This window comes from Ciconia boyciana, chromosome 1 (genome assembly GCF_034638445.1).
Source record: "Ciconia boyciana chromosome 1, ASM3463844v1, whole genome shotgun sequence".
NCBI classification, from domain to species: Eukaryota; Metazoa; Chordata; class Aves; order Ciconiiformes; family Ciconiidae; genus Ciconia; species Ciconia boyciana.
Genome location: NC_132934.1, coordinates 61,554,581 through 61,582,368, shown reverse-complemented (window position 1 = coordinate 61,582,368; position 27,788 = coordinate 61,554,581).

Below are 27,788 nucleotides of genomic sequence, written 5' to 3'. Positions count from 1 at the left end.
CAAAACAACCTCCCTGTCTGTCTCTAAGGCACTCCTGAACACCCACAGTCTTTCTTGAGACTCCTTTGCCTTTCCACCCTCCTTGAGCCTTGGTTCCCTTCCAGCTACTGGCACTCCCGTGCGCTGTTCTGCGCAGCAGGGTTGCAGCTCTCCTTCTGCAGCTCTCCTTCCCCAGCTGCAATTTTCCATGTACCGTTTATCTTCTAATGCCTCAGCGCCCAGGTGCACTGAGGGGTATTGCACCACATACCTCAGGCAACGCCGCCTGCCTGTCACTGCCCACAAGATCTGAAATATTCATGTAGAGCTTAACTTGCCAGTGCCTGGCATCTCGTTTGGTCATTTACATCTGGGCGAAGGAAACATGAGGTGGCTGTGATATGCAACCAAATGTAAGCAGCTGTAAATTGACAAGGGCCATTTGTCCCCGTTATTAATCCCCTGAGTCACAGTGCCTCCAGATATTTCCTATGTCACCGCTATTTTTATTTCTTCACAAATAAAGGCTGCAGACTTCAGTTTGCTCCTGCTCACATCAGGCTTGACTCAAGCCTCTGACAAGCAGAATTACACCAGACCTGCCCTGGCACGGGGCAGAAACTGCATCCTAGGTTTTGCACCATTTTGTAATTATTAGGAAATGTATGTTGGTGCTGAAGTACTAAACAGCATCAGGAACTAATCTGATGTTAATGGACTCTTGCAGACTGGCCATGAAAACAGACCATGTATTATCTTGAATATTGCAGGAAGATTGGATTTTAGGCTCAGGGCTGGGTTTGTTTTTTTTTTTTCTTTTTTTTTTTCACTTACTCACTTAATGCTATCTAACATCAAAGGAAATACTTGCTGGCATTATCCTGAACAAAATCTCTGCAGCTGGGGCACAGCAGACATCAGTGCAAAGTGCAGTAGCCTGTAAGTGTGAGAGCCATCCGGACCTCTGACATTAGCCTGAGGTTTGTTAAATCACCTACTTAGATGCATGGCAAAATGCTTCACACTGAAATAGCTCTCAGTTGCTTTCCACTGGCAATTGATGGTAAACTAATTAACGTTTGTGATATTTATATGAGAGAGTTTTAAAATATGAACAGGCAGGATTTGGGTAGCACTGGTGGGAGTGTACTAGCAAAAATTGACCTTTCTACCAAAATCTTGTCGTATGGTTTTAAATTTAAATTGAGTTCTTTACTAATAAGCATTTGCTTGGAGATCCCTAGACCACAGAGTACAAATGTGAAGACAGAGAAAATCAAGGTAATTGTTCCTTCATATAATGGGCTTCAGATTAAGCAAGCCGGGCACACATTGAATTGCAGTGACACCGAGCCCTTATCCAGCTCCAACAATACAGCACAGCTCTGACTAAGAAAGGTTTCTAAAACTCATGCATTGAGTACTTGGTGAGACAATGTTAAAGAGAGTGCCAGGACAGCCTCAGATATAGCAGCGTCGCTGAATCACAGGAAGGGATAGCAGAGCATTAGTGACTTTGTTTTATAGTCCTGTGGTTACATTCATCTGCTCAAGTGATATTCTTCCTTTCCTCAGACACAACAAGTGACCACTTGCCAGCCACTGACCATAGGGAGAAAAACACGTCGAAGCGGGAACCCAAAAGGAAAAGAGAATATTTTTGCTCCATGCTGCATATCCTTTGAGAAAAGAGGCTTTGGGAACTTGGCTGAAAAAAACACAATGTACACTCCCAGGACTCAAAGGTATCAGATGGAAATCAACTAACTCTGTCTCTCACAGCTAAAAGGATTCTTCTTCCTCACCAAAAGGGTTTAACAGGCCTTTAGAGGTTTGCAGTCAATAGAAAACAATTTTATAGAACTGGCCATTTTCTGGCAAAACATTTTGTTCTGGTTAACCATTCTGTACATTCTCTGGAAATTCGGTGTGATACAGATACCATGTCTGGCTATAGCTCTAGTTTTCTCTCTGCCCTGTGTTGTGTTAAACACTGACACTGGCCATCACATCCACAGCACCAGGCAGCATCCCCAGGGATTCACTCAGCCGTTCAGCCCAGAAATCACCCCACTCTCTCTTCCCTCTAGGAGCCCAGCAGCTGGATGACCCTGGTGGTTTTACCACTCTCCTTCCAGGGAACGAGGAGTTTTCTGCCCAGGCGGAGGGTTTGGGAAACTAAGCCTCGGGCAGATACACCATTACATTCGTCTTCTCAATATGCAGTGCGATGAGAAATGCCCTTATGCACCATATTTCAGTGTGGAGCCTTTCCTGAGAAGTTTCCTCATTTTCTCCTCTTTCCTTGCCCCTTCTCCAAACCCTCCATGCTGTGCTCCCTGGGTGGGAGCTGTTCTTCTGCTCCTCAGAGTTGTAGAGGCTGCTCCTGCCCAATGCCCATCCCAGCACACCCCAAACAGTGGCCCAAAGGGCTGTCACGTGCTTGACTCTGCTCCCATCTGCACCCCACTCAGCCCCACGCAGCACCGTTGATGGCAGAGGGATCACTCTCCAAACAGAGCAGCCTTCAGGGTCAGGTTTGGCACTGAGTCTCTTACGTATGCTCAGAATCACAGAATCACAGAATCGTATAGGTTGGAAAAGACCTTTAAGCTCGACCTCAGTTTTTTTGATTCCTGAATTCTCCTATCAGGTCGGGGTTTCAAGGCATTGTACACTTGCGCCAGTGTGACCTTCTGTATATCAAAGGCCTTTTCCTTCCAGAAGGATGTCCAGAGTTCAATTATGGGACATTCAGAGGTGAAAACTTCATAGTTTCCTGGGCAGTTTGCTTCAGTGGTTAATTGCTTTGACCATTAAAATTGCTACCCTTAATTTTTTAGTTGATCTTGTCTGACAGTAATTTCCAGGCACCCATTTTGTTGTGTCTTTAGTTGACTTTGTGCCTAGCGTTTTCTCCAGTCACCTCTTTGAACTTCCTGTTGGCAGACTGAAGTCAAACGCCTCAAGCGTCTGCCTGTCAAGCATGTTTTCCAGCCAGAGTGTCATTTTTTCCTGCAACCATTTTGAAATTTTCTAGCTCCTTTTGAAGACTGACACACTGCTGCCCAGTGCAGTAATGCAATGGCAAGAGGGAGACACAAGCAGATGAAGCATCTTTGTCTTTGTGGTAAAGCTGAAGCAACTAAGCCAGCCTGTAGTTGCTTTGTGACTTTTGCTTTAGGCCTTGGCCTCACCCAAAGCTTTCTCAAGGAAACCAGAATAGGGTAAGATGTTGACTTGGCTATTTATGTGAAAGCCCCTGATGTCCTGGTCACTAAGGATCCTGTATTTGGGCTCACACTTGGCCCTTCAGACAGGGCAGTTGTAGCATCCAAGGGAAGAATTTGGACCTGAGGGAGTAACTATATACTCCTAGTGCAAGGAGTATACATAGTAATTATGTGCTCCTGAAGTGTACGATGCTTGGTAATTATACACAGTAGACCCAAAAATATCATTTAACACGTGTGCTGGTTTTTAAGGCAAAAATAATGGTGAATTTGCTTTGTGATTATATGGTCCTTACCACATACACTTTCTGCCAGTATTTGATACTTACTATGTCATTAAATGGTCAGCAATTGCTTTGGAGGCAAAGACTGTTTGGAAAATTGTGCCCTGCAAAATGGAGCATTATTTAAAAATCATTAACATTTTTCACCACAGCATTTTTCCTAAGGGAAAATATACAAGTCTTGCAATTTGACTTCAGTCTACATTCTTCTGGAGATGTGTTGTGTTCCTGTTGTTCTGAGAAAGCATAATGATGCTGCTCTCAAACTCCTTCTCTTGGCTTTGACCAATGTTTCTCTCCATCCATTTTCCTCTCTAACCCCTTCCCTCCCAAGCCAGAAAAAATAATTGAAAGCTGATTGTAATTTTAAGCCAACAATATCCCTGCTCCTCATGAAGCCAATGGACGTGGCAAAGTTCCCATTGACTTCAATAGTCCAAGTTCTGTTTTAAGGATCCTTGCCATGCAGATGGAGAAACTCCACCGAAGTCAACACGGTTGCATGGAAAAAGCCTGGGTACAATAGCAGCAGAATCCATCCTAGTGGTAGAAGGATCTCTTCCTATTTCTTCTGACCCAGGCAGACCCATGCATGTATACACACCAGAGTAGAGCTTGCAGTCCATGAGCTCTCTTTAGCTTTGCCAGCATGTTACGTTATTTTGTTTGATTGCTGAGCTGTGGCACAAAAACACGAATCAGCCTGACCTGGCATGACTGCAAATTAAAGAAAAGGTGGTCTGAAAGAAACAAAGAGGCAACTTTATTCAGCATATTCTATATCAAGACTTACAGGGCTCTAACTAGAGTAATTTTATGGCTCCTGATTAGTAAGTACTAAATTCCTGTTTAGCTCTTCTGCTTTTGCTTGAGTTTTCTATTTATTCCAAGGAGCACTGAAAATATTTTGGTGGTGATTCATAATAACGTGACACCAGTTAAGTTATAAGACTGGAATTCACTCATTTTCAGAAGATCAACAGAATGTCTGTACATTACTGCGTTGTCAAAATAAGTCTCATAGGAGACTGTGGTAAAGCACCCACCCCATGTTGGCTGCCTACACAGGGAAGAATTTCACCCTATTCTTTTGCAGGTCTTTGCCAACATGGCAATCTTCAGGACAAACTGTACCCAAAAGCAATGCATGCATGGAAGACACGACTCTCATTAGTTCCCGTGGGCATGGCATCCATCCCTAAATCTGCAAACAGAATCTGTCAATTTGTAATGGCTCCTACCACATCTTGTTTTCAGGCATGGTGAAAGCAATGAGTGGTTTCTGAAAGCAAAGACCAGACAGCTAATGGCAGCTTGGGTGGAAAAGGAAGATATGAACACAGCACCTTAGCCACAGAATTACTTGCTGACTGGTGAGTGCAAACAAGTGATTTTAATAGCTATAAAGCTGGACCACATGGGATAGTTCAAATGCTAAATGCCAGACTAAAAATGTTTTGTGGACTGGATTCTTTAATAGTAATAAAGTATTCCTCCTCTGAAAGCCACATGCTTTCTTTAGACATTTTCCTTTTGAGGAAAACCACCTTTTTTCAGATGTTTCTCAGCTGATGGATTGCTACATCTCCTGTCTTAGAAAATGGACGCATCCTGCCTGTGCATGCCTGTGTCAGAGGACTGAGTTTTAAAATAGCTGTTTGTATTAAAAATACCTCCTGATTATATGGCAATGCAAAGATACTTAAGGGGTTCAAAGTAACTATTCACCTCAGGCATCTTTGTCCAGGTCCATGTAATACCATAAACTGCTTTCCCGAGAACATGTTTTTTGATCACTCAGGACAAGCACTTGTTTTGGGAACCCAGTACGGCCACAGGATGAGTGCTCTCAAATACTTATTACCAGCTGAGACAAAACCTAGGCTTTGGGGCACCTGTATTTTATAATATTACTAAAAATACTACCTGAGCCTTTGGGTTTCAGCATTTCCTGGCTCATAACATCCCGATTCTCTCTGCTCTCCCACAGAGAACAAAGTCTACCCCTGTTTAACTAGCAAGAAGCTCCAAAAAGCATCACTGCAAGCTCAGCCAGCAGCAAAGCCAGCAGATCTGCTCTGAAAATAGAAGCAGCAAAAGAGAGATGGGTGATGACTCACAGCTTAGCTCTGCTCCTGTTTATAGTGGCACAAAACAAGAGTAACTCCCCTGAAATACGTGAAATTAACACCCTTTCAAATAGCCAGGCTTCTTGAGCAATTTTAGATCAGCCTACGCTGGTTCGGCACAATTCAGCTTTGATACTGGATTGAATCAACCGGTTTACAACTTGTTGCAGCTCCAATACATCCAGATCAATTAAAGAGTAACGAGTGCAACCGAGCTGAAGTGTACTGGTGACAAACAGTGCCACGGTTTGGGTGACACAGATTCTGCATCATGCAGTCGAGGACTCCCCCAGAGAGAAGCTCCCCTGCAGTCACTAAATGGATATCAGTTTAAATTGGGTGGTAAAGAGTGGGAAGATAGCTTGACTGAGGGATGAGTGAGAGTGATTTGTTGTGTTTCTTACATTTCCATGGCATTACACAACACAATTTTTGCAGCCTGGCTAGTTCCCTAGCTGGGGGAACTTGCTGAGCACAAGGGTGGGTTGAGGATTTTGCTTGCTTGTTTGTTTTCCTCTGAAAAGCAGGAGGTTTCTCATTAAGAGTTTATGGGAAATTCAGTTATAATAAAGATGTTTCCATTTTAGTGAAAATATTCACTAGGGGAAAAATATTTCTTAGCCATCTGTACTGTGTGCTTTCAGTTCCTGAAGAAAAGAAAGGTGCCTGATGTCCTGTGGGAAGTCCCAGAAGAAGACTATATAGCATATGCAAAACAACACAAAAAAGTTTGGCAACAGACCTAGGGCAATCAGACGCACATAAAAAGCTCTAAACAATGCCCAAATTACTGAGCTATCCACTGTCATTAAGCCCATGTAGAGGCTGATGGAGGTATTCTGCCGATTCAGTAGTGTACCATGCTCTGGCCAGACCCCCCACTTAGATTCTGGGCCACCTCATAGCAAGCAAGAGAAGTTATCAGAAGTTGTTGATTGTCCATCGAGGAGTGGAAATGAAAACAGCTAAACATCTGCTATTCTTCACAGCAACGTTACAGCTCAGCTATGCAATTCACCTAGCTAACTTCTAGGCAGACAAAACGGTGTGCCAGCATTTCCAATATTATAAACCAAGGTTACAACCTGAAATGGTGTTAGAGATGCTACAAATAAAGATAAGTATACGTGAGGTGGGGGGCAAGCTAATAAAAAAAGATCCCACATCTGTGGGGATTTGTGCTGTTGCTCAAACAAAGGGATGGGATTCAACAGGCACAGCTGTTCCTTGCCTGTTATTGCCTCCGCCCATACGTTTTAAACAATATCCATATTTAATTGAACATTCTCAATGAAATTTTCCCAAGTGCTTTTGAAAGGTCTGTTTGTTTCATTTTTCCTTGGCATCTTTGTCTTCCAGCTGCTAATTTCCTTATTACTGAGGACTCTATCACTCACAGGAGGGTCTAGATCTCAACTGCTCCTGCATTCAGTAGATTTTAAAGCTGATGTGGCAGGATACTATCCATTGAGATATGATGGAATTTTTTTAAAGTAATTATAGTGAGACTGTGCCTTTAAAGATGTATGTGGGAAAAGTCAGTGCCCAGGTTTCATCCCCTTTGGAGCAGCGGTGAGCAGCTTGCAAGCACTGTGCTGTGCCTGCCTCCACACCAACTTTTGGGCCCATCTGTTTAGTAATTTGCCGCCAGCAGAAAATGGCAACTTACAGCCTTCCCTGCATTTGGCTACTGCACTGTGGAGCTGAAGCCTTGAGAAAAAGGACTTACGGGGCACCTATACAACTGTGTGTAGAGTGAGGCGAGGACGCTGGAGCTGGGGCAGAGCAGCTGCTTGTAACCCCCCAGGGAGGGCCCTTGGCATGGCTTGCCTAGCCACCGCGCTGGGTGAAGGAGTCTGGGCTACGTCACATGGACCTGCTCTGACACCTTTGTGGAGCCGCAGCCATGGAGTGGAGGCCCACAGGGAATCAAACCCTCCTATATCTTCAAAACTTCTGGACTCTAAGCCCCACTGCTAACCCCCTTTAAAGTCAGATATATAGGGCGTAGGAAAGGCAAAGGAGGCCAACAACATCTTGGAAATTAAACTGCTTTCACAAATTTAGAGTTGCTTTCATTTTTGCTGGAGTACTGTCCAGCCAACTCTGGCCTGTGATCCCAACTCCAGCCATCAGGGCATATCTGGAGGTCCTGGGGTGGGCACTGCTCCACAGCTGGCTCTCATCTCTATGCTCATGGGAGGGAGGAAGATAATGGGGGACTGCTGAGATATCCCAGAAAAGGGAAAAGCAGCTGCCCGAGGAGCATGGCACAGAGACACCCCAATGTCTCTGCAAGGAGTCAGCCTGGGTCACCCAACCTCAGCTCCTGGCAGGTCACCCACATTTGGGGCTATCTGAGCCCAGATAACGAGGGCTGGCAGCCGTTCCTGCCCCAAGGACCCTGACCCAGGAGTGGGGAGGTTGCAGAACACCAGCAAACAGGATACATCAAGCTTAAGATTAGTGTAGATAAGAGCAAGAGATAGTCTAGTTCTCCTCAGAGGTGCAATGTCTTTGTTAAAAACAATGAAATTTTGCTCAACAGAGTGTACGGTTTCAGGACCTATGTTGGGATGACTGAATAAATTAAAACTTTAAATTCAAACAGTTGAAAAGAATCACACATCAGATACAGACGAAGTCGGTGAGAAGGTAACAGATGCTTTTTATGTCTTTAGTCTTCTTTATGGCTCTTTCCATCAATTTCAAAGCGGTTATCACCTCCCTGAAATTCAGCAGTGCTGGAGGGCATGATCGGGCTGGGGCCGAGTAATAAGATAGAATTTTAAGGGGAATGAAGATGTTAAGCAGTGGGAAGAAGCTATTCAATCTGCTCTGCTTCATGCATTTCTGCAGGCAACGGATGCGGCTAACACTGATCAGAGGTAGGGGAAACATATTTAAAATATGTAAAATATGTATTAAAATAAATGCACTTATGTGCCATAAGATATATAATCAAGAGGAACTGTTTGCTGAAATGTATGGTTAGCACAGCTTAGATGTAATTGTTATGGTCACTGTTATGCTGTACTTGCAATGCCATTACAATCTATTTAGTTGCCCAAGGGAAACTTGGGAAGGAATTTAACACTATCTGGATGAACACGGGGGAAGGCTTTGCTCTCATGAGATGGACATTTTTTATTACTCAGGACTAAACTGCAGTGTCACTGACATTTCTTTAATTTTGAAATGCCACATACTAGGAAAGTGCAAGTGTAGGAAAAGCTACCTGATAGATACTGTATATGTCTGCAAAGGAAGGCTCCTTCTCTTTTTAATGAGCTAAAAAACCCCAAACCCGTTCATAATCCCAAAACGGGATTGCACGTTTAATCTAATTATGCACTAGACTCTGGAAAATCCTGAGAGTTTCCTGTTATGCTGTTTGGCTTTATCCCTCATCTAGGCTGAAGCCTCTGAGCTCACTTCAAGGCTCTGTGACACCATTGCTCTGATTCAGCAAAACACTTAAGTATACACTCAGCCCAAGCACTCTGAGGACTTGCATCCTTGTTTGGCAATACTTTTAAGCACTTACAGAATTTTAAGCATGGACTTAAGTCCCTTCAACTTCATTGAAGCATAAGATCTACTTAAGTATTTTTTTTAATGAAAGTGATTAGAATATCATAAATGCAAACTGATTTTTCTCTGGTTTGCATTGCTAGCTTCTTTTCTAAGTAGCCCAACTCGTCAGATCTATTTGATTATACTCATTTTAAATGCAGAGCTGTGTGTGGGAACTCTACAATTAAATTCTCCATTCTGTTTGTTTGATTTTCCCTGCAGATGTGGGGGTTCCCAGCTCCTTTGGGAAGTGCTGTGCTGCAAAGGATTTAGCACAACGCTGCAGCCAGAGCAGGGCTACAAGTCAGGTTCACTGCATGTGACAGAAGCAGATGAGTATAAGCTACGCTCTGTTTCAGCCCTTTCAGGCAAGATTTGTGTGCCTAGTTATTTATCTTTGGCTCTGATCTTGCAAGCTACATGGGAGCAAATAATCTTCATCAGCTCAAATACGTCCTTGAAGTTGGTGGAAGCAGCCAATGCACAGAAAGTTTGCAGGGACTGATCATTATATAAGCAAAGAGAAGAGAAAACAGGGCAAACGCGGTCCAAAAGAGATCATGTCCATCTGCCACTGAAGTCAGCAGCAATTTACCAACACCCTCAGCAGAAGCAGACTCAGTGCCAGAGGAGGGTCTGGACCCTCTGCTGTCTGTGCCATCCATATAAGCAAGCAGAAAGATTGCTTTTCCCATACTATTATGGCATGAAATAAATGAGCTGAGGCAAGACCATCTACAAATCCTCTTCTTTGCAGTCTCTTTTATTAGGCTGGGTAATTATATAGGAATTACTTCTCAGCCTGATTTTTCTCATATAAGACAAAGATGACAGGCAAGATACAGTACAATAAAGCTGGCTTTGAATGAAGAGTTATTAAGAGTTTTGGCACTCTTGTTAGTGTGCAATGTCCTTACAGGCTGGCTCCATGGGGAAAAGGTTGCATGGAGACAGCAGAGGACAGTGGAGCCATGGTGGCTTGCTCTGAATCTCGGCGTATATCATGTTCTCGCAGTGCTGGCCGGTGGCTATACGGACTGACTCAGGGTTTTGTTCTCAGTGCCAACCCTATCCCAGTGCTTTCTTCTGGAAAAAAAGAAGTAATAAAATTTCAACTGGCCTGAGTAAAAAGGCTAATAAAAGAAATGGAAACAGAGCAAGGCTGTTATTGCCAAGTTTTGAAGGAATTAATACAATGGCACCTGAAAAACACAAGGAAGAAGTTTGGCTCCATCAGAAAACAAGTTTTGTACTGCAGAACTGTTGTGTTACGTCCTGTGTTACTGTGTGTGAAGAGCCCAGGCTGCGCAGCCTACGCGTGAAAGTATCTCCCACTAGTCCTTCCCTTTAGCAGAGGAGTCCATCCTAATTTTTCCCTGACAAAAAGACACAGCTTGATTTCTAAAGCTGCAGGATGATATGCCAGCTGCTGGGAAATCTGGCAGCTGCGATGAAGCGGGAGGGATTTTGGCACTGGATCATGACCCACAGGAAGACAATTCCACCCCGCAGCTTGTCCAGAGAGAGTTTTAAAGAGGGATCCTTTCTCAGGACATACTTAAGAGAAAAGCCATCCTAGAGGAGGTAAAGGCAAGTGGTAAAACTGTACCAGGTTCAATAAACTATGTTGACAGAGACATTGATCTCAGCACTAAAATGAAAAGATTAATCTAGCTTTGGTGATGCTAATGCACTGGGGAATCAATTAGTGCAAAGGGACTGCAGAAAGCCCCAAAAACTCTCACTATACAGAATTCTTGTCAGAAGGTTCTTTTGGAAAAGACCAAAACACCCAGGAAACCAGCAGCTTTTAAAGAGATAGAGGTACACAGACAGAGGTCAGCCAGAGGAAGAGAAATACTACTTTTTCTGTTAGCTTTGAAGGGTTTTACCCTTGAACAGAGCTGGTCAGCAATACCAAACAGCATCTGTAAGAGGAAAGGTAGCTAAGCACAAGTCAGGCATCAAGAACACCCCAATTGTACACCCATCATCTTAGCTAGACTATCTTAAACCTGATTTAATCTCAGGCATCTTGAGTAATTTATCTGAAACATCCATATAAAGTGTTTTGTTGCCCTGCGCTTCTTCCGTAGTCAAAGGAGAGAGGATGATTCAGCTCATCTCTTCCTCATCTGCAGCCTCAGGTGATGGCTGAGGGAGTCCTGTCAGGGAAGAGACTTAAGCCCTGCACATTTTGTCAGGGCTGTTTCCCTGTCTTACATTCTTCACAAAGAATGATAAAACCTCTTGGTCCCACTCTGTCTTTGATTTTTCTGCTTGATTATGGAGTCTCTGAGACAGGTAGAGATCTCCAGCTATTACACTAATATATAAAGTAAGTCCTACAGGAGTATTGCTCTTGCCTTGGATGGAAGCAGTTGAGGACTCCAGAAATGGGGACTTGTTTTTATTTTGAACAAAATTTTCCAATGGGCCCCTTGGAAAGTTATGATGTTCACTAGCCAAGTTATTATGTTCACTAGCAAACGTCCCTGCAATATTGTGGCCACAGTTCCAGGGGTCTCAGATAAGTCATATTTGTTCAGGGGCATCTTGACAACATGGAACTGAAATATGTTTAGCTTCACTCCTTTGTTCATATTCCTTATTAGATTATGTGTATGAGTTTTTTATATTTTTATTTACACTAGAGTCTGACTTCACTTGTGTGAATATCCTCTGTATATTTGTTACATAGTGGTAAAAAGAGAGCCTAAAACTTCAAATGATGAGAGGAAACAAATACAGAGTTTTCTTCATGCAGAAGGTATGGAAAACACCAGCTACTGTTTTCATTAAAATGGTGGGAGGAGGTGAGGAGAATTTCTAGAAAACCATATTTTGCATAGGTTTGGTTTATATTTCCTTTTTTTCCCCACCCTCAGAAAATGTTACTTTTCTAGCGGTCAGCTTTTAAAAAAAAAAAAAAAACCCAAACCAACTCAAAAAGCTCTCCTTAGGCTCAAAGCAGAGCATCCATGCCCACCGTTCAAACTCACAGAATCTAAATTTTCCCCTTGGCCACTTCCACCGGCAGCCTCACCTGCCACAGGTGGTTTTAATTGCTCCTGGTAACCTGAGTAGCAGCTCCAGCCCTGCGCGCTTTGGCCTATAAAGCCAGAGCAAAAATACAGCCTAAAATCAACCGCTCGAGTACGAGAGCAGCCTGGGCTGTGATTTCTGTATTTCTGGGCAGTAAATTCAGGTCTGTTAGATGTTTTTTTCCTCTCTGAGACTAGAGAATCAGCATTTTTTAATACTCGTGTTTTGGCTGGCCGTGGGGCAGGAGCTGGAAGTCCTCGGGTAGCGTTTCCACGGAGGAGACAAGCTGTCCTTTCCCTGCACCCTTCAGGGACAGCGGGAGAGCCTCAGGGACTAAGCCCACCTTCCCCTCCATCGTGTCTGTCCCAGCTCTGCCACTGACCCCCTGAGGCCATGAGTCACTTAAAGGACCTAATTTTCAGAAATACCGGACACCCACAAGTCTCCGGGCGGGAGCTGCCGGCACTCCTCACGCCAGCAGATCAAACCTGTGAGGTCTGTGGCGGTGGTTTACTCCAGCCATATGCGGCCAAGGCCTTGTGGGGTCCGGCTGATCAGCATCCGTGGTGTGCGAGGTAAAGCCCTGAGTACTCTTTCTGCCATCAATAAAGGCAGGGATTTTGTGAGACAGGGGTCCCAAGGCAAACCCCGAAAATGCCTGCGGAGCAGCGACTCGGCACTGCATGGCGGTGGGACACCCTGACGATGGCTCACGCCAACCCGAGACAGGGCTTACGGGGAGGCCCTCAGCGCACGCCCATCAGTGGCACCACCAAACCTCGCCTCGTCCTTGCCCCGGCCCACTGCTGGGAAAGGCCTGTGGGGCTGCACTTGTGCACCCCAGGCACTTCCACCACGGGCAGCTGTGGGCTCCCTGGGGCAAGCCGAGACACCCGGGGCTATCCACGACCCTCCCCGTGGCTGCGCGTGCCCCTCGGCGTGCCGGCTGTGGCATTTTGTATGGCGCGCCAGCTGTGGCATTTTGTATGGCGCGCGGTGCGGCTCCGAGCAGCCGACGGACATCAGCGCTGCGGCAGAGTACCTTATTTAACCTTGGTGAGGGAAACACCAGTGCTTTCCCCTCTCAGCATTTGTTTTCAGTTGCTAATCCAGGAAACACACGTCCTTTCTATTTACTTAGAAAAGAATAAATAATAACCACGTTTCTCCTCAGCTCCTTCCCTCTCCCCGGTCCTCTTCTCGCTCCCCCCCGCACCTCGCTATTAAAATGGAAACCCCTGTGTTACAGACATCGCTGGGCTGCTAGAGCACTTAAGCAGCACCCTGTGAGCTGCAGCCATTTACTATGTGCGATTGTTTCTGCGAGACCTAATAATTCTACCATTGTTATTATAACACTGTGCACTAATACAAATGAGCTTGTAAATAGGGGTCCAACTAAAATAAAACCATTATAATCACAGCCCAGGCTGTAAATCACAGACTAGTGTGTTCTGCTGTGGTTTGACCGAGAGCCAGGCAATAGTCAAATAATCAAACTGCAGATGTTGGGATAGCAAATCTGCTTAAATTTAAACAGTGGCAAAGGTCCAAACAACAGGGGGGGCAGAAAGGAGTCCTTTGCACAATGCAGGAATTCCCCCCCCCACTTTCTTGTTAACTGGGTCTATAAAGTAACCAGACATGTTACCCGATAATAGCACTGTTCCTCGGCAGCTTGCGCACACCAGCGCCAGCTCGCAGGCGCGGGAGCCGTGCAAAGCGTCTGCAGAGTGGCTGATAATTAGCACTAGCTGCCAGGCTTGCGGGGGCCTTCCCCCCGCCAGCCCCTCGGTCACTGCTGATGGTGAGATCAAGCCCTCCAAGACTTCATGGAGGAGAAGCCCAGGAGTACCCAATAATGTCCTGTACCATGAACTTTATCAGAGTTACCCCAAAGGTCAATGATACAGGGTCAAAACTTGACCCTCTCTAATTTCTTGAGCTTCTTGCTATGACTAACCTCACTCCCTCCTCTGTCTCACTCTTGGACAACCCTATTTCCCCATGGTGCAGCCCAGGACGCAGCTGCAATTTGGATTCTTGCTCAGGGGAGTTCGTGACGGGCACTTACCACACCATGACGGGCCAAGGGCTCATGTCCCTGCCCCAAAGCATCCTCGGTCAGGGCACACAGAGAGACCTGCCTATAGATGTCAACCGGGGAGGTCCCAGTCAACTGGAGGTTAGCAAATGTGACCTGTCAGTCCTGTCCCACAGGCCTGTCAGTCTGACCTCAGTGCCGGGGAAGGTTATGGAGCAGATCATCTTGAGTGCCATCACGTGGCACATACAGGACAACCAGGTGATCAGGCCCAGTCAGCATGGGTTTATGAAAGGCAGGTCCTGCTTGACCAACCTGATCTCCTTCTGTGACAAGGTGACCTGCTTAGTGGATGAGGGAAAGGCTGTGGATTTTGCCTACCTAGACTTCAGTAAAGCCTTTGACACCGTTTCCCGCAGCATTCTCCTGGAGAAACTGGCTGCTTATGGCTTGGGTGGACATACTCTTCATTGGGTAAAAAACTGGCTGGATGGCCGGGCCCAAAGGGTGGTGGTGAATGGAGTTAAATCCAGTTGGCAGCCAGTCACAAGCGGTGTCACCCAGGGCTTGGTATTGCGGCCAGTTCTGTTTAATATCTTTGTCAATGATCTGGACGAGGGGATCGAGTGCACCCTCAGTCAGTTTGCAGATGACACCAAGTTGGGCGGGAGTGTTGATCTGCTCAAGGGTAGGAAGGCTCTACAGAGGCACCTGGACAGGCTGGATCGATGGGCCGAGGTCAATTGTATGAGGTTTAACAAGGCCAAGTGCCGGGTCTTGCACTTGGGTCTCAACAACCCCATGCAAGGCTACAGGCTTGGGGAAGAGTGGCTGGAAAGCTGCCTGGGGGCGTTGGTCGAAAAGGACCTGGGGGTGTTGGTCAATAGCCAGCTGAATATGAGCTAGCAGTGTGCCCAGGTGGCCAAGAAGGCCAATGGCATCCTGGCTTGTATCAGGAATAGTGTGGCCAGCAGGCCTAGGGAAGTCACTGTCCCCCTGTACTCGGCGCTGGTGAGGCCGCACCTCGAATACTGTGTTCAGTTTTGGGCCCCTCACTACAAGAGAGACATTGAGGTGCTGGAGCGTGTCCAGAGAAGGGCAACGAAGCTGGTTGAAGGGTCTAGAGCACAAGTCTTATGAGCTGTGCTGAGGGAACTGGGGTTGTTTAGCCTGGAGAAAAGGAGGCCCAGGGGAGACCTTATTGCTCTCTACAACTACCTGAAAGGAGGTTGTAGAGAGGTGGGGGTCGGTCTCTTCTTCCAAGTAACAAGCCATAGAACAAGAGGAAGTGTCCTAAAGTTGCAGCAGGGGAGGTTTAGACTGGATATTAGGAAAAATGTCTTCACCGAAAGGGTTGTCAAGCATTGGAACAGGCTGCCCAGGGTAGTGGTTGAGTCACCATCCCTGGAGATATTTAAAAGACCTATAGATGTGGTGCTGAGGGACATGGTGTAGTGGTGGACCTGGCAGTGCCAGGTTAACAGTTGGACCTGATCTTAAATGTCTTTTCCAATGTATACGATTCTATGATTCTAAGTGGCATGCTGAGGGTCATTTCACTGAGCAAAGCAGCATGCAAGGGGCAGTGGGGAGACCATGCTGCAAACATGGGGCAGCTGAGAAGAGGAGCCACACAAGGCTGTCACGCTCTGCCAGCTGTTTCCACAGCTGTGGGAGATGCAGTGCAGTTGCTTCTCCTCCTAGCCAGAAACTAGGATCTGTGTCAGTAGTGCTCAAACACAGGCAGTGTGTTTTCATTTGGAGAATACATGAGCCTTGGCTGTTGCCCCATGACATTTGAAATGATGTTATAAGCTTCTTTAGGAAAAGTATACAGTCATTTGTTTCTCTGCCAGCCCAAGGCAAACAAGTTGGATGGGTCCTGTTGCTCACCACCTTGTCACATGTGCTCGTAGGAGGACTGTTAAATGTGAGAACCTCCTTGATGTAACTTTAACTTACCATACAGGAATTTTTAATGCTATTTTTTTTAATGTAATATTTAAGCGGCTGCCGGGCAACAAGTCATAAGAGCAATCAATCACACAAAAAGATGCCATGTAAATAGTTCTTTTAAGCAAGTAGCTCAAGAAATCATTGAGGGGATAAAGCAGTGATCTCTCCAGGGGAAAATGAGCAAAATGAGCTTGCCAGCCTCGGATGAAGGCTGGACAGGATACAAACCAGTCATCCTCCTGAAGCTGCTTCTTCTCTGTGGCACTGACACAGCAGCTGTAATATTAATGTTATTTCCCTAAAACCTTGTGACTAAAATCCACTAGCAGGACTATTTGCCCTTCCTGCTCAGGAAATATTTGCTGTTAAAATGACTTGAAGGCAACATGAACCAAGCATGTTCCAGCTCCAAACTGCAGGGACCCCTGAAGGGGATTTTGGTTATAAAAGCTCATTCACTGATTTGAAACCTTTTCCTTAGAATTTGAGTATCCGACTTGGAAGAACATCCTCTTTCCTCCTTTTTTTCCATTCTTGGTTCTTTTTGAAGGACAGTGTATCTTGGAGGCAGAGAACTTCTTTGGCCGGAGTATCCCTTCTGGAAGGAATACAATGTTAGAAGCAGAAAAATGTGCCACTCCGAGTATGCATTGCAAAATTAACACCTTGGCGGGCAGTTGTTGCATATCCATTCTGCTGGATCCAAATTTCCACAGGTTTTCCTGCTCTTTTTGTCAAGGGCACCATTTTTAAAAAGTGCTATTCACTGTAAGTCTATTAGTGCTATTACTGTAAGTCTCAGACTAACAGTAAGCCTGTTGCTCAGAGGAAGTCTGCAGAGAAAGCCCGGTTTCCTTTGATGCATTCCTAAGTGTCTTGGTGAGAGGAATCGTTCTGGTGTGTGAATCAACTCTGCTTCCTCTGCTTGTCAGAAGAACAGCGCAACCTTGTATTGCTGATATATGCCACGCTGCACGGGATGTGGTTGATCTCTGCTGCTGCTGCTCCACAGAGATCTGTTTCACAATGTGTGCAGTAACTAGATTAAAATCAATGCTGGAGATTGTTGTGAACATTAAGCATTAAATAAACTCCAACATTGTACCGTAATTCCTCATGAATGATTAGATCATCCTGCTGGGAGTGCTACCATTATACATAAGGCAAATGTCACTGGGTGCCTCATAAATTTAGCATACAAGTACTAAACATATTAGGTCTGATTCACTGCTGCCTAGCTTCAGTTTATCCTAGTATGAGGCAGAGGAGTTACATCGGCATAAATGTGCAGTGAAACACTGGTTCCCTTCTCATTTTAAGGGATCAGCTCTTTCCACTGACTTTCGTAAGACTGACACTAAGTAGATTCACAGTTGCTCTACTCCAGCTATGTTAAGTGTCAGTTGTGGTAGATCACACAGGGGAGCCAAGTACCAGGAAAAAATATAGGCTGGTATTTCTGGCTTAGAAATTGCACCCCCTAATAGTGAAGGTAGGTCTAGACTGCAAAAAAATAATGTGCTCTGGAGCTGGGTTGACAAAACCGAATTAGCTGATTTAGGTTAAAAAACCCACAGACGCAAGGCAGGTTGGCTTTTGACACAGAATAGCTGCTCAAGTGCAAGTCCGCCACGGAGCTCATGTTGAACAGGAGCTACGTACATGATCCAAACCCCAGATGGTCTCCAATTCCCTGGCACTTCAACCAGAGCACTCCTGTCACCCACACTGAAACTCTCCTGGGGAAAGGGAAGGTCTGTGTGACACCATTTTGGTGTGTTGCACAGCTCCAGTTCCAAATACAGTGACTTTCCCTTGACGTTTCAGATTTTCCATTAAAATAGTAATTTCCCTCAAAAGGAGCTTCCCTCCACCTACTGTTTGTCAGGGTGGAAATAAACATCTCCTGCCTCAAAAACATTGTTGGGAAAACCTTTAAAATCATAGCCTATTGACAACAGCACTGATACCAGAGCAGAATGTGCCCTCTGAAGCTCCCTGGTTCTTGACTTTCTCACTGAAGGATTATTCCCCGCAATCCCCCTCAGTGCATGTTGTCCAAGGTATTTTTAATGAGGTGTCGACTAATTCCCTCGGGAAACTTTTCTGCAGTCTGACAGGTCTCATTGTTAGCATTCTATCCAGCCTAAATTTTGCTTTACCAGACTTCATCTCAAACTATTTCCCTCTTTCCTTGGTGTATTTTGCATCTTTCAAATATTTGTAGGCAGTTATCATATCCCCTTTTTAGCTGTCTGTCAGCCAAGTTAAACATAATTAGCCTTTTTAATCTTCTTCCATAAATCCAGCTTGCTTTCTTGAAATCCAGTCCCTTTCTCCTACTTACGTGTCTTTTTGGTATGATGAAGCTACATATTTTGTGGTTGTTTCTCACACGCCATCACTGATACCAGTAGGAAGAGGCATCAGAAAATCAGACAGTAGATCAGGGACGGTTTCTATGCTAGGTTAATTTTTTGCTCTTTGTAATACAAACTTAGCTTCACTGTCAAATAATTTAAGGTCTCCTTTGAATATTTATATCAATTAATATTTACATAATTCAAATCCTGTGCAGTATTTTCAAAGCTAATTGCTGTAAGAGATTAATTAGGAATTTTGTGCACAGTTTATGGGTAGACTGCAACAGTAGAACACTACTGGAAGATTAATTTACCTGTCATGAAAATTTGTTAACTGATGAGGAAAAATGACTTTTTTTTTTCAAAAACAATTCCGAAAGTATTATCCAGAACTGTTTTTCTGTTTGGCATGAGTGAAACAAGTGCTCCAATGTCCCAGCACTCATTCTCTGAGCATTGGCTACAGGATGCCAAAACTCCGTTTTTCAGATCTATGTAAATGAGAGGGAAGCATTTCCCAGCATATGCAACCCACAGGAGTAGATGGAAGCTTAACCAGAGAAATGCTTTGCACACCTATTGTTTCTGGCCACAGGCAATATGTATTTACTCATTCAGTCATTATTTAGTGTACAGCCAGATCTTTGGGGAGAAAGGAGCAGGGGGTTAAGTGCACACGGTGGACATACATTGAGTATTCATATTCTCCAACCATTTTTAAATTTCTCCTTGAGATCAAAAGACTTCAGGGACTTAATAACACTTTCCATTTCAGACATGTTCCAGAGGGACACTGTCAAAATGCTAAAGAAATTTGTCCATATGGAGATTTTAAAGATGAACTGCCTTCAGGACTTGGGCTGCTCAGTTCTCAAGGTGACTCTGAAAATCTCAGTTTCATGTATTAGTAATAAATGACTGAAACAATTTCCTAAGGAATGCAATTGATTCTTCATCCACTGGAATGCTTGTACCAAGGTTGGTTATTTTCTAAATGATAAGCTGTAATTCAAACAGATGCAAGTCATGTCTGGTAAATCTCTATAACTTCTGTTTAGCAAAAGGGGCAGATTAGAAGCTAATCCTTTGTTTGCCCTTAAGCATATACTAACAGCTCCTTCCTTCGTTGTATGCGTACAGATTCGTAGATTTTCACTTTGTCTCCCTCAAATACCATAGCTATGACAAAAAGTGTAGAGGGGAATCCGACTAGTCAAAATGCCTTCAGGGAAGGTAGCAAATGAAGCAGGAAAATCCCCGCTGCAAGAAAATCCCCTGAAGCAGGGGTAGAAGCATGCTCAAGTATAGGCCTCCTTCAATATTAATATCCTTCCTGAGGGCAGAAGTCTTTGTTCTTCAGGCCTCTTATTTACGAATTCCCAAGTCTCCTCTAAATACAGCTGCGGAATGAGTGATTAGTGTGGCTGCTTGAAGTTTTTGAAATTTAGAAAAAATGCTTTAATTACAATTTGAAGGGAAGCTGAAAAAAAGGTCTTGTTTTTTTCCAGCAGCTTATATTGTTTTCACAACTTTTCCTATGAGAATGTGTCTGTACCCAAAATCACTTAGACAGTAATCGTGCTATGCAGGTCTCCAGTTTCTTTGGTTTAGCTCACAATGAGTTCATAAGGAATACAATTGTGGAAAAGTTGAGAGAAAGATCCAAGTCCAAGCAAAATTAAAAGAGAGGGAGCTGGTTTTGTTATTACAGTAGCTCAAAATGTCCTGAACAGCAGATTTCACTCACTGACAGAAGCAAAATCCTAGCTGATTTTCATTTCTTTTCCTGACGATGGTACTTCTTCTGCAAGATCTGTCCAACACCACTCCCCATAGTCATCATGAAAGTGGAACAAAAGCCTGAAGGCCACCATGAGACATCTGGCATGAGTAATCATGACATCAGTCAGAGTTGTGCTCAGCTAAGGACTGTGGTATAAATGTGCATTAAAATTGCATAGCTGTGTACATGTTATTGTACCCCCACAAGGAGTCTGCAACCTGCAATGTGCTCCACACAGACAGCAATGAGGAAAAAATATGGGAGGGTGCACAGAAGATGCAGCCTACAGTCTTATTTCTTAGTTCATCTTTTTCTAATAAAAATAATATTATGACATTACTTATTTTTATGAATAGGAAGAAAGGTAGATGAGCAGCCAGGAGCAGATGCTTGACTGAAAGAAATGCATCTGGATGCAGGCAAGCTGGCCTCCCCATCTGCTTTAGCCGGTGGAGCAGAGGCCGCTAGCTCAGCAGGTTGTTGCAGGTCTGAGGCATCCCAATGTGACTCTCCGTTCCTGGTCTGCAGCTTAGCAAACAAGATAGCCTTTGTTCAGCCTAACGGAGATTCCCAGCACAGAAACCAACTGCTTCGTTCCCCCCAGCCCCTCCTTCCCTCCTGTACTCGGCTATCTACTTTTCAAGTAAATTGCCTGCCCCAGAAGAAGGTGTAAATTAGCCCTGTCTTAAGGGAGCCAGTGAGAATGAACCATGGGATGTGATGTCCAGCTAAGAATCGGTCTCTGCTGTTGCCTGTGGAAACCCACAAGTCAAATTAGCTTGGAAAAAATGGAGGAAAAACATGTGGTCCTGGTGCCCTGGCTGTCGATTAGCAATGAGCAGCGGTGGGCCAAGCTCCAAGAAAAAAAAACAAAACAATGGTGCAAGTGGGGTACAAAAAACCCCCAAGGGGATCCCCAAAGTCATTCAGCTCAAGGTGTGTGTGGAACAGAGGATATTCAGGAGGGACGACGCAGCAGGGATCCAGGAGGTTTCCTGGGCGTGATGGCACTTTTGGAGCAAGGAGGTCTGGGCTTGCGGTGGAGCGCCCAGTGTGTGCCTGTGCTGGGATGTGCTACGTGGCCCATGGGGTGACAAGGAAAGTCAGGATAGGAAGAGCTGAGGAGAGACTCCCTGCAATATGCATTTGCTTTGAGCTCTGGCTTTGCCTCTTTTCTTTCCTTCAAGGACTGTTTACTTTACTTTGGCACTTAAAAAGAAATCAAGCAGGTTAAAGGTTAGCTTTATTATTTTTGTTGGGGTTTTTAAGAAGTTTAAACCATAGCCTAAGGAGGTTACTTATGCCATTTGGGAAAGAAAAATCTGCATATAAACCCAGTCATTTTAGACATAGGTGAGGATGACCTGTCCACCACAGCAGGGAAGATTTTATGGGCTACAAATTTTAAAAATTACAGGGGCCCTGGGTGCAGCGGAACAACCTCTTCAGCTTTTCTCTCCATCACTAAGCTTGCTGATTGAATTCCTTCTGAATTCATAATTATATAAAAGAATATCAGGGCTGCCATTATAATCTTGCCAAAGTGTTCATTCCTTATGCAATAACTCCTATAATGATCCTACCAGAAATGGGAAAATTTTCTTCTGGGGCAAAGGCATAGGATCGGCTTTTGAGGGGCTATCTGCAGAAAAAGGAAAAAAAAAAATATCACTGGGGGTTTTGCCAGTAACTTGAACAAGAGCAGAGCTAGGCTTATGCTGAATGTTTTTGAAAATCTCAGCTTTGATTTGTTAATGACCATTTTTATGATGGACTACTGCAAGCCATTTATCTGCAGAAATAAATACTCAAAATAGAAGAAAACAGGACATAGCCAGGCAAGCTGTGGTTTGTTCCAAAGCTTCAGATTTGCTGAAAGACAGATATATAATATTCCTTAGTTTTTCTCTAGAAAACCACTACTGAAGAGTTTTTGCCAGCCTCTTTGAGTTCATGTCAAAAAATAATACTGAAAACTGACCTTTGGGGATTTTCCTGGATAGCATTTCTCTGACAGATAGAAAGCCATATCCCTGAGTCAGCAAGGAACAGGCAGGTCTACCTTTAAACATGTGAAAGTTATTTATAGGAGTAATTTACTGAATCAGGCCTCATATTAGAGAGATAAGGGGGAAGATTTCATAAAAAGACTAAACTACAGGAAATCCTGGCAGAGTTATATTTGACATGTCACATGTGCCCCCTCCTTGCCCTCCCTTTAAAAGGAATTTATTAGTTGTAGCAAAACTCTTCTTTATAAAAGTGGTGGTGGTTTGCTGGAAGATGGACTTAATGTGGTTGCTGCCAACCTGGTGGTAGACTTATGTTAAGGTGGAGTATGAAATCCAAGCAAAGCCTCCAAATATCAATACAAAACAGATTACTAGAAGTCTTTCCTATTCTAATAGTGAGTTGGATTCATAATTTCCTGAATGCTGACAAGCATCAGTCAAAGAAGCAACCACCAAGATCTCTGCAAGGCAGATTGAGTGCCTACATTTGTTGTTTCCTCATAGGAACCACTCATTCTCTAAAAGGCAAACCTTGCTAGGGTGTCTCAAGTGGGACACTCAGGAGCCGCAGTACCCAAAACCACTAGACATTTTATAAAACCCCTGCCTGAACCTACAATTAATTAGTCCAACACAAGAATAGATCTCTCTAACAAAAACTTGCCTGTTCTGCTGAAAGACAATATCTGTAATCACTGGTAAGAAGACCACATTTGGTTATTTTTTGTAATTCTTCCCCACCCGTCAAAGCAAGCTGAAATGACCTTCCAACAATAGTTTATTTCTTCTTGGCTTGATCTGAACAAAAGCTTTCTATTCACATGCATGTGGAAGAGTGTGGATATTTTTGTGGTGAAAGATCAAACCCCTTTCTTGAACTTTGCAGTGGATAGGCTACTTGTAGCATCTCTGAGGCTTTCACTGTCCTTTCAGAAAACAGCCAACTAAATGTTTGTTTGGAGTGTTTACCAGGAGGGAGGAGTACATATACCAGGGCAGAGGACTAAATTAATCTAGAGTCTTCTGATGCTTCCAACACATTTCCTACCAGTGAGCAGTTAGTTGGTATGGCCTCACAGTGTTTCTGGGACTTTGCCACTAGATATGCAATGTTCACTGCAGGCTGCGTGGACAAGCTATGACTGGTCATAAGTCATGTAATTTTTGTTTCATTTCTCAGACTGATTTGAACATCGTTTCTGTAACTGGAGGACCTTGCTTCAGCTTTTGACGAGGGCTTCTTCAGAAGAAAAGGTTTAAGAGGGGAAGACATATAAACTAGATGTGGGAATTCCTGTCTCAGCAGTACCAGCTTTGCCAAAAGAAAAGCCAGATAACTAAGGTGGAACGGGTACAGTTTTAGTTAAGGTTTAGTGAGTGTGTTGACAAAAATGGCTTTCCTGCTGTTTGAAGCAATCAGGTTCTCTCACAACACATGCATTTTTGGAAGCATTTTTAGAGGTGGCCTCTGTGGCAAGGGTGATTTTGCAGGTGTTGGGGGGCATACTTATATCAGAGGGTAAAATATGCAAATCTTCCTTTCTTGCATGGCAGAACTTCAACAAAAGCTGTCCCTGAGAGCCCCATTCAAGCACACTATGGGCTCTGATCCCTCTCTCACGCTACAGTTGTCTTTGTACCAGGGATCCCTGGAGGGGCTCTGAGATCTCTCCCTCTGCCTGGTATCAAGCAGGATCCTATCCTCCATGCAATATTGCAGTCCTGCTGCAAACGGTGACAAGGTGCAAACTTGCAACTCTTGTGAGCAAACCTAACCACTTGTACTTGCCATGGGAAGAGTAATGAGGGAGGCTCCAATAAATCTGCTCCAATTTTAGAATGGAACACCAGGAGGAAATTGATTTATTCACTTATCTCCAGTGCAAGAAAAGACTGTCCCTCTGCTCTTTCACCAAGATGAAATGTAGCCCCTACTCTGCCTCATTTTCTGTAATTGTCAATAGTTTTCTTTCTTCCAGAGTTACCTACCTAAATCATTGCGAGATCAGGGCCTTAATTTGGAACTTTTCAGAAAATAGCATTTTGGGTAATGCTATTTTCTTGGTAAACAGTAACTATGATGGCCACTGCAGTTATTTCTTCATAGACCAGGTGACTTTGTTCATGTACTACCTATCTGGGCTGTTTGTGCCTTCTCTATTAATATTAAAGAAGGGCAATTTCCATGCCCATCCAGACATGGATTGATCTGCATGCTATTGCCACTGATCTGGTGGGATACACTGGGTTAAGACCACGTTAGAAACTTGACCAACAGCACCACTTCACTTCCCTTAGGAAATGGCAGATTTATTGAACTGTAACACAAGCTCTGGGGTGTTGGGAGCTTTGCAAGTGCCTTGTTTGCAAGGGGCTGAGGCTCCCTGTCCTCTAAGCAGTACTCCAAGTCATCCAATCCTGAGAAATTAAAAACATTTTGATTTCCTACAAAACCATCACTAATGATAAATCCTGTTTCAGCTGAAGAATTGTGCAATTTCCCCAAAATCTTGGAAGCAGGGACTTACTTATACAACGCCCTGGTGCATCAATTATTTGAAAGACCCCTGCCAGCTAAGGCAAGGCTAAAGATTTCAGTTACTCGCTTGGAGTATCTCCATTTTGCAATGTCCAGCCTGAGGTCCATTAAGCCTTATGCTTGTAAGCACCAAGTGACCACAGCTCAAGCTGAGGTCACGGGGAGCAGAAGGCGGCCATCGGTTTCAAAAATTCAGGTGTAGGCAGCTCAGACTAGCTTCTCAGAAACAGATATTTCTAAAGCCACTTTTGAAAATCCAGAACTCTTCATATGGGGAAATCAAATGGTGATCGTGTGGGACCTGAAGCCATCCCCACTGAATCCAACCAGAATTCCACAATGATACGAATTTATTTTTTAAGGCTGGATGCTTGTCCAGGTTGGGTCAACTTCAGTTTGCACTATCTGGGGATCTAGTACTCGACCGTTACCCATTGCCTCTTTACACAAATTCTTCCTGGGAGCACAAGGGGATTAACTACCTTGGGGTTTCTAAGGGCCGGAGCTCACTGAACATTCCTTGTGGCACTGAGTTGTATGGGAATTTAGCAAACCTCTCTTCTCAGGCAGCAGATCCCTCGTCTCAAGAAATCTTCCAATTAAACTGTCAAGCTCTGGGACGTGCAGCTAAAGAGAACAACAGTGTTTGAAGGAACATTTAAAGAAATATTTTTTATAATTCCCAGTGCAGCTGGGATGATGACACACACTCTGGTCCTAGCAAACTCGCCTGGCAGGCAGCTAGGGCTTTATATGTAAATATAAACATATATTTACATATTTCCTAACATCTGTTATGAATTTGTTTTCCCTTTGGTTCTGTTTGAAGTATGTCTTGTCCTATTATCTCTGAGGCTGAAATTTGGAGAGGTCTGTTAATAAACTCTATATATTGCAGAGACACAAGACAAACTCTCCCTGCTCCCCAGCTTTTCAGCCAGTTCTTCTACAGCTTTTCCTTGCTTGTATTTCTAAGTGCAATAGTACCTCCCCAGCCTATGAAAGGAGCACAGTCTTCTAAGTGGATTCCTGCTGGGTAGGGTATAACCTCACCACCAATTTCCAGGGGTTTATGTTCCATTGGTCTAACCCATTTGTCCTGGCAGCCCGGCTTTTTAATTGTTCCTCGACATGGTGTCTCTTTCAGAGAGAGCCCTGCTGTTCGCTTGAGGTCCACAGTTTCTGCATCCAGGAAGAAAAGCTACCTGCTGCAAAGCACCAGAGCTGGAGCCGCTGCTGCAGAACAAGACTTGCCTTCGGCCGGCGATCCAAACAGCCTCCAAAGCAGAGGCGATGCCATGGCCAGGGTTAGCGCAGCAAAAGCACCTCGTGAGCAAAGTTCAACCCACCGTCCTGACAGGGTATTACGCGGTCTAAGGAGCAAAACTAAACAGGACAGCAAACAAGATTTGGACTACATGAGCGAGTGAGGGACATTATTTATATTAAATAAATAGGATAAAGTAAAAGGGGAAAGGGCAAAAAGGAAATCTCAAGGCAGGTTGACGCCAACATTTCCACGTGGTCTCTGACAGCAAAGGCTTCAGCGCTGGGTGCACATTGTGAGAAAGCTCAGGCCTGAGTTTTTAGAGATGCTCAGTGTCAAAAAACCCTGAGTTCCTGCCGGCAGTAGGGCTGCTTTGCTGAATGAAGAAGTAGGGTGATGTCCTGACCTGCAAGTGCACCTATGGCCAACACCCGCAGCTGATTTCCTTATTTTGATAGCAGTCACCTGTCTAACCCCTTCATGGCCCTGGGCCTGGTGCAATTCTTCTCAGTGTGAGCTCTAAGCCCAGCACATGAGCTGGGACAAGGAGCCTTCTGGTGACGCATAACATTGTCTTGTAAAATGCTTTTCCAAGGAACAATTAAGCATCAGTGCAAATACATATAATGTCCTTAAAAGTGCAGGGTTCTGTATGGCCAGATGATACGCAAATCAAAGGGTTTTCTGCACTGATGAAATTCCAGGAAATATGGGGTGGGGGGTAAGGGCTAGAGAGAGATAGCCAGAAACAAAATGCTCAGATCATCTACCCAGAAAAGTTGCTTCTCCAGCCAAATTACTCAGTCTTTTATGAGAAAGATGTCTTGGTTTGGCAAGGAGGAAAAGACAGCTCTACCAGACAATAATAATTAAAAAAAAGCCCTAGTCAAATACTAAATATCATTAATCCAGGGGAAACATGACTTGTTCTCTGCTGTGGTAAAACTTTCAGTTGAAACCCTGAAACCAATAACCCTGGGACAGGTACTGGAGAGCCTGGGCTGATGCTAGCAAACACCAGAGTTTCTCTTAGTTCAACAAAAGCATTCCTGCAGATTTGTGTCCAGAAGCATGTCATTAAAATGAGATGTGAATCATTGAGATAAATGTTTAACTAAACTGATAAGCTTCTCATATACATTAAATTTACATGAGTAGTGGACTTCTCCCTTCATTGGACTGGTTATGACTGACTTAGCCTGTAGCTATAACTGAGGCTAGTAATAATAAACTTGCAAAGTTTATTATTACACATGCTTATGGAGTCACTAGCAAATTTATCTGTAAATACATTTGTCTGCAAAAACTAAAAATGCCAACTCTTCACCTCAATTCAGTGCCTTACTTTCACAGTCCCTGAAGTCTCCAAATGGAGACCAGTCTCTTCTGTGAGAAGAGACACAACAACAAACCAAACGCAAACTTCTGTGGCTAGAAATTGTGCTGTATCACTTCGCCCTGAATTTTGCTTCTCTTGCCAGCACTCCGGGCTGGCTGTGGGTACCACCTCAGCGGCTGTGACAGCACTGGAAGAGAGCTGCTTCCCTGCGTGTCAGCACAGGTCCTCCCCCTCTGCAC